This window comes from Silene latifolia, chromosome 11 (genome assembly GCF_048544455.1).
Source record: "Silene latifolia isolate original U9 population chromosome 11, ASM4854445v1, whole genome shotgun sequence".
Taxonomy (NCBI): Eukaryota; Viridiplantae; Streptophyta; class Magnoliopsida; order Caryophyllales; family Caryophyllaceae; genus Silene; species Silene latifolia.
Window position 1 is genome coordinate 86,234,945 of NC_133536.1, and position 11,885 is coordinate 86,246,829.

The following is an 11,885-nucleotide window of genomic DNA, read 5'->3' on the forward strand; positions in this document are numbered from 1 at the left end:
AGGTGAACAGCTCAAGGTCTCTTGGTTCCCTCTAATTTAGAATCGATTTAATGTTCCTAAACACTCAATTATTGGATGGCTTGATATACAAATGAGACTTCTGACCAAAGACAGGCTACTCAAATTTGGTATTATCACTAATGCAAGATGTGACATGTGTTTGGTTCAGCAGGAAGATCATAAGCACTTGATGTATGAATATGAGTTTAGTGCTAAATTTTGGAGTCTCTTACAAGAATAGTTGGGCATTACTCTACCTAAGATAGGGATTCTGGAATGGGGACTCAAGTGGAGATGTAGGTCTCTAATGAGAAAGCAGATGGTACTCTCAGCCATGGTGGGACTGATGTATCATTTATAGACTGCTCGTAATATATGCAGGATTTCACAAAGGCTTCCAAGACCAAGTGTGGTGATTGCAATGGTGAAGGCTGACATTCAAGCTAGAAGAAATTCAATGCATTTAGGCATCTCGTAATATTTAATGTCTCTATTTTGTTTCTGTAGGGTGCACAATATGATGTATTTGGTGTGATTTTTTACTTCAACTCTATAATTATTAATAATATATGATTCCCAGTTCACAAAAAAAAAAGATATTATCCAGGTTTGGGATGAGTACGGCTAAGCCTATAAATACTCCAACTACGACGAATTTTCATCTTTCAATGTCACATGCACCTCAAACGGAAGTTGAGAAGTCCTATATGTCCCATGTTCCATACACAAGGGCGGTAGGTAGCTTAATGTATGCTATGGTTTGCACTAGGCCCGATATTACGCATGCTGTTAGTGTAATGACCAGGTTTATGGCTCAACCTGGGAAAGAGCACTAACAAGCAGTGAAACGAATTTTTCGTTATCTGAGAGAAACCACAGATGTTGGCATCATTTATGGAGGTGATAATGAGTGTTTGGAGACATGATATTCAGACACAGACTATGCTACTGGCGTAGATAGTAGGAGGTCAGTAACTGGCTGTGTATTTACTCTTGGGGGTTCTGTTGTGAGTTGTAAGTCTACATTGCAGTCATCTGTAACTTTGTCTACTATGGAGGCTGAATATATGGCTTTGACAAAAGCAGCTAAGGAGGCGATATGGTTGAAAGGGCCGGTAAGTAACTTAGGTCTACATCATGATATTGCAACTTTTTTTGTGATAACTTGAGTGCTATATGTTTAGCCCGAGACCAAGTACATCATGATAGGATAAAACACATTGATGTGAGATATCATTTTCTGCATTCCGAGAAGCGCAATAAGGTGAAGAAGGTGATGTGACCATAATTAGCCCCCGAATTAGCCTTGTTCCCATGCTTTTTAGTGCATATTTGGGTCATTTATTGTCTTTAGTTCTTTGTTTTGCATATTCTTTGAGGTTTTGTGTCCTTGGTAGGAAAGGAGTGCAAACCTTGCATTTTCATGGCAAAATGAGACTAAATTGATTGAATTCAATGGCCAAGCATCAAGGAGAGACAAGATTAGAAGGCCTTTGTACATATTATAGTAGATGGGCAATGTTGAGGAAACATCCTTGCATCCCTGAGGAAATCCCCAAGGATTTTATGAAGAAAAGGGAAGAAAAGAAGAAGAAACAATGCTGAGCTACAATCCGAGCGGATTGCCCTGAATCCGCCCGTCCTCCACAGCACAATCCGTGCGTCCTCCTTCAAAGATGCCCGGGCAGCAGCCACCAGAATCCGGCCGTCTTCTCCCAAAGACGCCCGTGCCCAGACCCAGAATCCGCCCGTCCCGAACCTAAGACGCACGGATTCCAGTCCAGCACAATTTCGTCTTCTTCAAGCCTCCGTGAAAGATGCCCTTCCTTCAAGAAATACCGCCGTTTCCCTGCTCAAATCTAAAAAGTGTAATTACTAGTTTAGCCCTTAGTTAACCCTAATGCATCCACCTAATTTCCACTATAAATACCCCATTAGTCTAATTAGAAGAGCATGTTCTTCTTATCAATTCTTAGAGTAGTTAATATCAATCAAATCTCTCTTTAGTTTTGTAATCAACAATTAATCAAGTTCTAATACAAGTTTTATTTCCTTAATCTCTCTTTTGTTCATCCTTTATTTTGGGTAATTGAAGATTATTTGGGTTATTATTGGGAGATTGACAACCTCTCAATCAAGCATCAAGTACTTCTTTTATCTTTGCTTTATTATTGGATCATTAGTAGGTATAATTCTCTTAATCCCTTTTTAATTATTTCTAATTACTTTCATTTATTCATCATATTTTACTTTGTTGGTATGATTGACAACCTTGCTAGCATGATCAACATGATAATGAGTGAGTAGTCACCTAGCTAGGGTTAATGGGTAATTAGGGGAAACCAACATGGGGAATGATTCATGCTTAAATTAATATGCTTTCATGGTTTATTTGCTTGCTTGTTTTGATCTCGACTCATGCACATGTTATGTTTGATGAAATGCGAGCCTATGAATCCTTGCATTTTTTACCCATCACCTATCTTTTCAATGAGACTTGTAAGACATAAACCAACTCGAGTCTCATTAGACCATGCATGTTGTTGAGTAGGGAAGACTAAGTCGACTTGTAGGTGTTGTACAATCTAATCGATTCGGCTCCGGGACCCAAACTTTCCTAGGATTGTAAGATATAACCCAACTCAATCCATCACAACAATAATTGCTTGCTTATAATTTGAGAACATGTTTGTATGATCAATTCCCATGATTCTCCTATGACCCCATGATACCCTAGTGCTTTTTATCAATTGTTTACAACCCTTTTAATTCATCTTGCTTGTTTACTTTCATTGCTATTTAGTTTAGTGACCTTCTACATCAACCCAAATTGTGACATCCCTAAGACACCACTAGTTGCAATAGAAATCTCATCTCAATTCCCGTCCCTTGGGATCCGACCTTTACTTGCCTCTTTACTAATTGTAGAGTTGTTTGTGAAGCTATAAATTGTGTTTGATTGGATGTGTGACGACCAACTCTTGTCCATATCAAAATGGCCCCGTTGCCAGGGACGGTGTTAACTTGATTTAGATTTCCTTATATTGTTATTAGTTGTGTCTTTAGTTGCCTTGGGGAAGTAAAACTCCTCAAGGTTTATTCTAATTGTTTTCGAGTTGTTTGATATTTTGCATGTCTAGAAGGTCACAAGGTGATTTGTTACCTTTTGATCGTGAAATGGAAAGAACTTTGACAATCAATAGAAGACTTGCTAGGAGAAATTTGAGAGGTATTAGTGAGGTTGTAGATATTCAACCAACTATTGAGTTCATCAACCCTTTTGCAAGAGAAGGTGAGGAGAACCCAACACAAAATCAACCCACAATGCCTAAGTTTTCATTACATTCCGTACCCACCGAGGAGAACCTACCCAATAGTACTCCCGCACCACAACATCTAACCGGAAATTTCATTGCCAAATCCGCATTTATCCAATTAGTTGAAAGAAGCCAATTTGGGGGGATGCCTAGTGAAGACCCTCATTCTCATATGGTGGCTTTTTGTGACTATTGTGATGCGATTTCTCAAACCGGTGTAACTCAAGACCAAATTCGATGGGTCTTATTTCCTTTTTATCTAATTGGCACCGCGAAACAATGGTGGAAGGGCCTTGATAAGGCTACTCTCGGAATTGATTCTTGGAAGAAGTTGGCTCTAGCTTTCTACAAAAAGTTCTATCCACCGGAAAAGACTAACATGCTAAGAGCTCAAATAACGGGTTTTAAGCAAAGGGATGAAGAATCTTTGTATGAAGCTTGGGAGCGATTCAAGGGAATTTGTCGCTCATGTCCTCACCATGGACTTAGCGAGTGGTTCTTGGTACAACAATTTTGGAACGGTCTTTATGAAGATTCAAGAAATATCCTTAATATGGGATCGAATGGGATGTTCACCGAGGTTGATGACAACCAAACTTGGAGCAAAATTGAAGAGATGGCAATCCATAACTCACAATATAGTAGGCCTCGCAAGGCTACTAGGGGTGGAAAGCACGAAGTGGACGCCGTTACTCAATTAGGTGCTCAACTTAGCTCCCATATCGATACTATCAACTTGAAGTTTGAGAAAGCAATGGCTAGACTTGAAGAAGTCTCAAAATCACCAAAGCATCATGTTAATGCCATGACGGCATCTTCATCAATCCCAAGTGGGATATGTGAGAATTGTGGAACTTTGGGACATGACCAAGGTGAATGTAGGGGAACAAATGAACAAGTGAATGCTTTCCAAGCATACAAGAGTGGCACCCCTTATTCCAACTATTACAATGAAAACACCAAATTCCATCCAAATCTCTCATACAAAAGCCAAAATGTTCAAAATCCTCAAACAACATACACCCCACCACCCATGAGAAACCAAAATCAAAAACCCTTTTACAATCAAAACCAAGGTTACCAAAATCAATCTCCATACAATCAACAAAATGACCAAGGCTTTGATGTTCAAAAAGCGGTCCTCCAAATGCAAAAGAATCAACAAGAGTTTTTCACTCAAATACAAAAAGATAGTCAAGTAAAGGAAACCACCATCAACAACATCCTAGCTCACACCAAAATGTTGGAAACCCAATTGACTCAACTAGCATCTTCAAGCTCACAAACACAAAAGGGGCAATTACCACCTCAAAGTAATCCCCCAAGACATGAAACGGTTAGTGCCATTCACTTGAGAAGTGTTACAAGGTATGAAGCACCGAGGAAGCAAGTTGAGGATGAAGTTGTGGAAGCTAGTGACAAGGAAGAAATTGTGCAAAACTCCAAGGATGGAGAACCATCAAAAGAAGAGATTTCGAAGAAAAATGAAGACAAAGTCAAGGAGAAGGAGCCCATTGTGATTAGACTTCCTTTTCCAAGTCATCAAGCCAAGCCCAAATTTGATGACCAACTTGGGAAGTTTATGGAAATTGTGAAGAATTTGGAAGTCTCGATTCCTTTCACGGAATTAATCAATCACGTGCCGGCCTATGCGAAATACATGAAAGACATCCTCACAAAGAAGAAGTCGATCCGGAAACTTGAGACTATCGCCTTCACTAAGGTGAGTAGTGCAATACTTCAAGGGAGTTCACCTCCAAAACTCAAGGATCCGGGAAGCTTCTCAATACCGTGTACCATTGGTGACACCACGATCAACAAAGCCTTATGTGATCTAGGGGCTAGTGTGAGTGTTATGCCGTACTCGGTGAGTAAAAGGTTGGGGATGGGAGAGCTTAAATGCACCAATATCACACTCCAAATGGCCGATAGATCAACGAAGACACCATTAGGGATATGGGAAGATGTTCCCGTACGAATTGGGAAATTTTTCATCTCGGTGGACTTTGTCATTGTTGACATGGAAGAAGACTCCAACATTCCAATCATCCTAGGAAGACCTTTCTTACACACCGCGGGTGCGGTGATTGATGTAAAACATGGCGAGCTCACTCTAGAAGTGGGAGATGAGAGTATAACCTTTAATCTTGACAAGACTATGAGAGCTCCACGTTTGCATGAACCATGTTTCATGATTGATCATTATAGCCGGAAGGATGATAGGAAGAAGTCGGAACTCCAATGGAAGAAGAAAATTGAAGATGCTCCATTCAAAGAGCAAGTGAATTGTAACAAAGAGAGCTTGCAAAGCTCATCAAAGTCAAGCAAAGAAGAAGAGGATGGCCTCATTGGCCAAGACAAGAAATTGGGAGAGTTGTCTCCATCAAATCAAGAGATTTTTAATGATCAACTTAATGAAGTTTGTGGTCTTTGGGACGACGAGTTTGAAGGGATTTTTAATCCCTACATTGGTAATGCCATTGATCAAGACCGACAACAAAGGCAAAGGTCTATTGAAGATCTTTATCACGATAATGAACAAGCTTTTGATTATTTCTTCAAGGTGCTGAGCAACATCAACAACACCTTGGACATGCCCCCTTGACATCTCATCAAGAATGAGAGTTTGGTGGAGTCTTCCCTAAACCACCATTTGTAAATATTTCTAACTCCCTAACTCGCATTTGAATTCTTGTATTGCATTTTTGTTATTTTTGGATTTTTATACTTTGATCAAGATAATTGTCATGTATGAGAGAAGTGAGGGAGGGACTAATGACTTCAATTGATGTGTAGTGCTTTAGCTTAGTGTGGGGATAGCAATTGCCTAGGCTATTCATGCCTTAGTAGTGCCCCCACAATGAAGAACACGAGATTTTGAAGAATGGAAGAATGACAAGGGATATGCATAGTACACGGATGGAACTGAATCCGGGTAGAAGGGGTAGAATCCGAGCGGATTCAGGAGAATCCGCCCGTCTTCAGACAATCCGGGCATATTGGGTAGAAGACGCCCGTCCTTTATGAGCTGAACTTTTGAAAATTTTGACTGTAAGCAAATCCGGGCGTCCTGATACAGAATCCGCCCGTCTTCAGAAAGTCGCCCGTCTTCACTGAAAGACGCCCGTCTTTTTGGCTGAGGAAAACAAGAAAAATCCCTGTAAAGGAATCCGCCTGTCTTCTCTGAAAGCCGCCCGTCCCGCATTTTCAAATCCGCCCGTTTTTAGGCGAGATTTCTGAAACTCAGAACAGGCAGAATCCGGGCGTCCCGAAGGAAACCCGCCCGTCTTTCCCCTGTATTTCGAATTTTTCGGGCTCTTTATAAACCCCTCCCACATTCATTTCTTCATTCATTCACTCAAAACACTACCAAAACCCTCAAAACCCTCATCCTCTCCATCACAAAAACAAGATTCCTCAACAACATTCACCAAAATCAAATCAAAACACCCTTTTAACAACAAATCAATCACTCCTCTTTCAATAAAAATCAAAACCAAGCACAAAATCTTCAACCTTTGAGTCGATTTTTGAAATCATAAAGGCAAAGCCTTTCATCTTTGAATCGATTTGGGTACACTACAAATTGAAGATTTTTCACTCTTTTCTTGGTTTATTCATCAATGGCAAGGACTAAGGGAGCAACAAAAGTACCAAAGGCAAAGACACTTTCATCAAGGCAAAAGAGTCTTCAAGCAAAGAAAGCATTGGATATGGTGGTAGCTAGCCCAAACTTGGAAGTGCAACAACAAAAACCTCCCATGGGAGCAACAACATCTACTACTCCGGAAATTGATCAACTTTCGAACTATCCGGAGGTAATTTTCATTTCCAAATCCCATAGGGACACTTTTGCCAAGTATGCTAGAAAAGCATTTTTATCCACCAAGTTTATTTGTGAAGAAGCCTTAGATAATTTGGGTGTCCTTGAGCAAACTAGAGCCTTCTTTAAAGCCATGGGGTTGGAAAAATTGTTTGAGTCAAAAGAATTGACATACCCCTCCCTTACCTTAGAATTTTTGAGTTCTTTGAAAGTTAACAAGGTTGAGACCATGGAAAACATCGAGTTCCTCCTAGCTAATGTTAGTAGGCGCATCTCCTTTAAGGAAATGGGTGAAGCTTTGGGTCTTGATGATTAACCGAGTTATTTTAAGAATGTTGGCAAATATGACCCCGCTCCTCTTTGGGAGGCGATTTCCGGAAGGAAATTTGAAAGCTTTCATGCTAGTCGTGCTCTATTAGTCCACCATCCGGGCATTAGAGTATGGCACAAGGTCATAGGAAACACCATCATTGCAAGAAAAGACACCAACCATTTCACCAAACTTGATTTTGTTCTTCTTGAGTCGGCTTTGAACATTGGAAGGGAACACACCAAGCCTTTCAACTCTCGAAGGCTTTTGGTGGATAGATGGCTAAACATTGATTGTGGGAAGCAAGGCACTACCGTTATTGTGAATGGCGGTCTAGTCACTATTCTAGCTAAATACCTTGAGCCGAACTTCAACAAAGATAACAAGTATGTAGCAAAGAAGGGTGGTCATCTCATTGATATTGATACTATGATAAACAAGTACAAGTGGGTCTCTCATAACCCTCTTGACACCAAGTATGGATGGCTCACAAATGAGGCTAGATCTTTTACTTTGCCTTCGAAGATTTGTCGTTTAAGTGTCCACCGGACCAATTATCTCCTTCCCCTTTCAAAAGAGGCCGAGTATATCATCCAACAACAAAAGGGTGAAATTGAAATACCCTCCTCTTCCATTGTCACACCACCCTATCCTTTTAAGTACCAAGAGTTCAAGCCCGAAGGTGTTGAAGCAAGAAATGATTATGTGACTCTTCTTATGCAAGAGATGCACAAGCAAGCCTTCGAGAACCGGAAAGATGCTTACTTAGCTCAATATCCACCCCTCCTACACTTAGCTAGGCAAGGACTACTTGACCCTTCATGTCCTTTGCCTAGTTGGGCGGATAGAGAAGTCTTCTTTCCGAGTGCATCTAGGGGTGAGCTTCCGGGTTACAATGAGGTTGTTGGTGATGAAGATGTTGATGATAGCATTGATGAAGAAGCTAGTTAAGAAGGAGAAGAGGATGATGAGCAAGGTGAAGAAGAAAGTGAAGAGGGAAGTGGCGATGAGTCCACTTCTAATGAGGAAGATGATGATAGTGATGATATGATAGAAGATTAGCAAGCTTTGGAGGCTCCTACCCTCTTGAGGTTTGTTCTACTTCTCTCTTTGTTTTAATTATTTTTCTTGATCATTGTTGGAGTAGTCCTAGCACCATAGAGGACTCACACCTCGACCCCATTGAGGTGTTCTCATTTTATTGTTCCCATCTTTCAAAATCCAAAATGACAAAATTAGATTCATGCATTGCATAGTGTGTGGATGAACTACACCCAACCTTAGGACATTAGCAATAATGTCTAACTCGGTTTGGGGAAGTCAATGCATACACAACGGGAGGTAATCTAAATTATCCTCTCCGTCATAAACAAAAACCATGCATCATGTAGTATAGATTAGTGTAGCTTGCATTTAGTGTAGAAATCATGCATCATATTTGCATAATTTCCCATCATTTTGGCCATTGAGGACAATGCCCATATTAGTGTGGGGATGGGGAATTCTAACTTAACTTCTTATTCAAAATCCAAAAAAATTGAAAAATTTCGAAAAACCATAAAAATTTGAAAATTGAAAAACCAAAAACAAGTTCATTTCTTTTGTAGTGTAGTCTTGTATATATTATTGTATATATTGTGTTTGTTCTATCCTTGTTCACATTTATCGACTACGCCACATCCGAGACATGAGGATATTGAAGACCGCATGGTATGATCTTTCCAATCTCCTTTTTCCTCTTTATGTTAATGACTATGTGGCTTTATTTTGATTGATGCGGTATAACAATGTGAACTTAGAACTTGCATTTAGTCTATATGTCATATTAGTCGGTAGAATCACTTGCATTAGAATGTATATAATAGTTGCATCATGGCATATAGTTGCATTTCGATAAAATATTTTGAAAAGTGCCTAATTGGGAACTTTGACAAGAGCAACTAAGCCATTACAAATACTTTTTCAACTTAAGACTTTGCCTACTAGAATGGTTGTAAAACACCCTAGATTGTGTCATACTAGTGTCTTTTGACCCATGACCCAAAGCCTAGTCAAGGGTTTGCATGTGAGTCACCTATCCAACCCCGTGATGCGATGTGGACTTGGTTAACTTGTCTAGGTGACCTTGATTGACCTTGTGGTAAGGCAACCCAAAAATACTTTCTATCAATAAGTTTGAAGTGCTCATTTCGAAAATTTTGTTATGTGGAAGTAATTTATTGCTAAGGAAACCTCAATTGTTATGAAATGTTGAAATGTTGAGAAATTTTAATCGTTTTGATGGAGGCGTACCACTTCGATGTTCTTTGGAGAGAGATCCATTGAATTGGGCCCCACACGGTTGTGAATTCAACCGCCCAGAGACAGAGTGACTATCACCCCGAAACGCTATTGTCTAGAGGTTAACCGGTTGCCTAATAAGGGATTGGCGAAAGCAAAGGACACTAGCCCGGAAGGGACAAACCCCATCTTAAATTTTTGAAATGTGAAAGTCGAATGAGGTCAATTTTTGAATACTAGTCATATCCACCTTTGTTTATAACGATTTGAGCATTTCATTCCCAAAAAGCCTTTTTGTCAAGCCACTTTGTCGAGCTTGGGACGATCCATGACCTTTACTTTTGTAGAGAATTCGAGACTTGTCATGTCATATGCTACTAGAATCATAGGGATCATCATTCCACCACCATCCGATCGCTCTTGACGAAAGCATTTGGAAATTGAGGACAAAAGTAGTCTAGTTTAACACCATTTGGAGGTGATTTAGTGCCATCCTCTTAGCCTTAGTAATTTGTTGAACTAGTATTTGTGAAGGATTATATGCTCTTAAATTTGTTCCTCTTTAGTGCCTCCGCCATTTGATGAGGAAGTGGCTATTCTTTTTGTAGATGCATCCATTATTTGATTTTGTGTGCTTAATGTTTGGATGTGTCGCCATTTTGGCAAGACCCACCTTGCCTTGCAAGAAGGCATCCTACCTCATGGTTGTCTTGTTGTGAGTTGAAGGGGCAGAGTGAGACCCGCTAATTGTCTCATATCGGCTATGTTATTAGGATAGTTTAAATAATGGTCCTAGTCTTTGTCACCTCTTTACTCGGGACGAGCAAAGGTTCGGTTTGGGGATATTTGATGTGACCATAATTAGCGCATATTTAGCCCCCGAATTAGCCTTGTTCCCATGCTTTTTAGTGCATATTTGGGTCATTTAATGTCTTTAGTTCTTTGTTTTGCATATTCTTTGAGGTTTTGTGTCCTTGGTAGGAAAGGAGTGCAAACCTTGCATTTTCATGGCAAAATGAGACTAAATTGATTGAATTCAATGACCAAGCATCAAGGAGAGACAAGATTAGAAGGCCTTTGTACATATTATAGTAGATGGGCAATGTTGAGGAAAGATCCTTGCATCCCCGAGGAAATCCCCAAGGATTTTATGAAGAAAAGGGAAGAAAAGAAGAAGAAACAATGCTGAGCTACAATCCGAGCGGATTGCCCTGAATCCGCCCGTCCTCCACAACACAATCCGTGCGTCGTCCTTCAAAGACGCCCGGGCAGCAGCCGCCAGAATCCGGCCGTCTTCTCCCAAAGACGCCCGTGCCCAGACCCAGAATCCGCCCGTCCCGAGCCTAAGACGCACGGATTCCAGTCCAGCACAATTTCGTCTTCTTCAAGCCTCCGTGAAAGATGCCCTTCCTTCAAGAAATACCGGCGTTTCCCTACTCAAATCTAAAAAGTGTAATTACTAGTTTAGCCCTTAGTTAACCCTAATGCATCCACCTAATTTCCACTATAAATACCCCATTAGTCTAATTAGAAGAGCATGTTCTTCTTATCAATTCTTAGAGTAGTTAATATCAATCAAATCTCTCTTTAGTTTTGTAATCAACAATTAATCAAGTTCTAATACAAGTTTTATTTCCTTAATCTCTCTTTTGTTCATCCTTTATTTTGGGTAATTGAAGATTATTTGGGTTATTATTGGGAGATTGACAACCTCTCAATCAAGCATCAAGTACTTCTTTTATCTTTGCTTTATTATTGGATCATTAGTAGGTATAATTCTCTTAATCCCTTTTTAATTATTTCTAATTACTTTCATTTATTCATCATGTTTTACTTTGTTGGTATGATTGACAACCTTGCTAGCATGATCAACATGATAGTGAGTGAGTAGTCACCTAGCTAGGGTTAATGGGTAATTAGGGGAAACCAACATGGGGAATGATTCATGCTTAAATTAATATGCTTTCATGGTTTATTTGCTTGCTTGTTTTGATCTCGACTCATGCACATGTTATGTTTGATGAAATGCGAGCCTATGAATCCTTGCATTTTTTACCCATCACCTATCTTTTCAATGAGACTTGTAAGACATAAACCAACTCGAGTCTCATTAGACCATGCATGTTGTTGAGTAGGGAAGACTAAGTCGACTTGT

General features: G+C 39.9%; 1 non-coding gene across 1 annotated transcript; it reads right to left on the bottom strand.

The window, feature by feature from the left end:
• Window positions 1-3,696: 3,696 nt before the first annotated feature.
• Window positions 3,697-3,803, bottom strand: LOC141616458 (small nucleolar RNA R71). The gene has a single exon (XR_012530805.1). It is a non-coding gene; the product is annotated as a small nucleolar RNA R71 (small nucleolar RNA).
• Window positions 3,804-11,885: the final 8,082 nt, after the last annotated feature.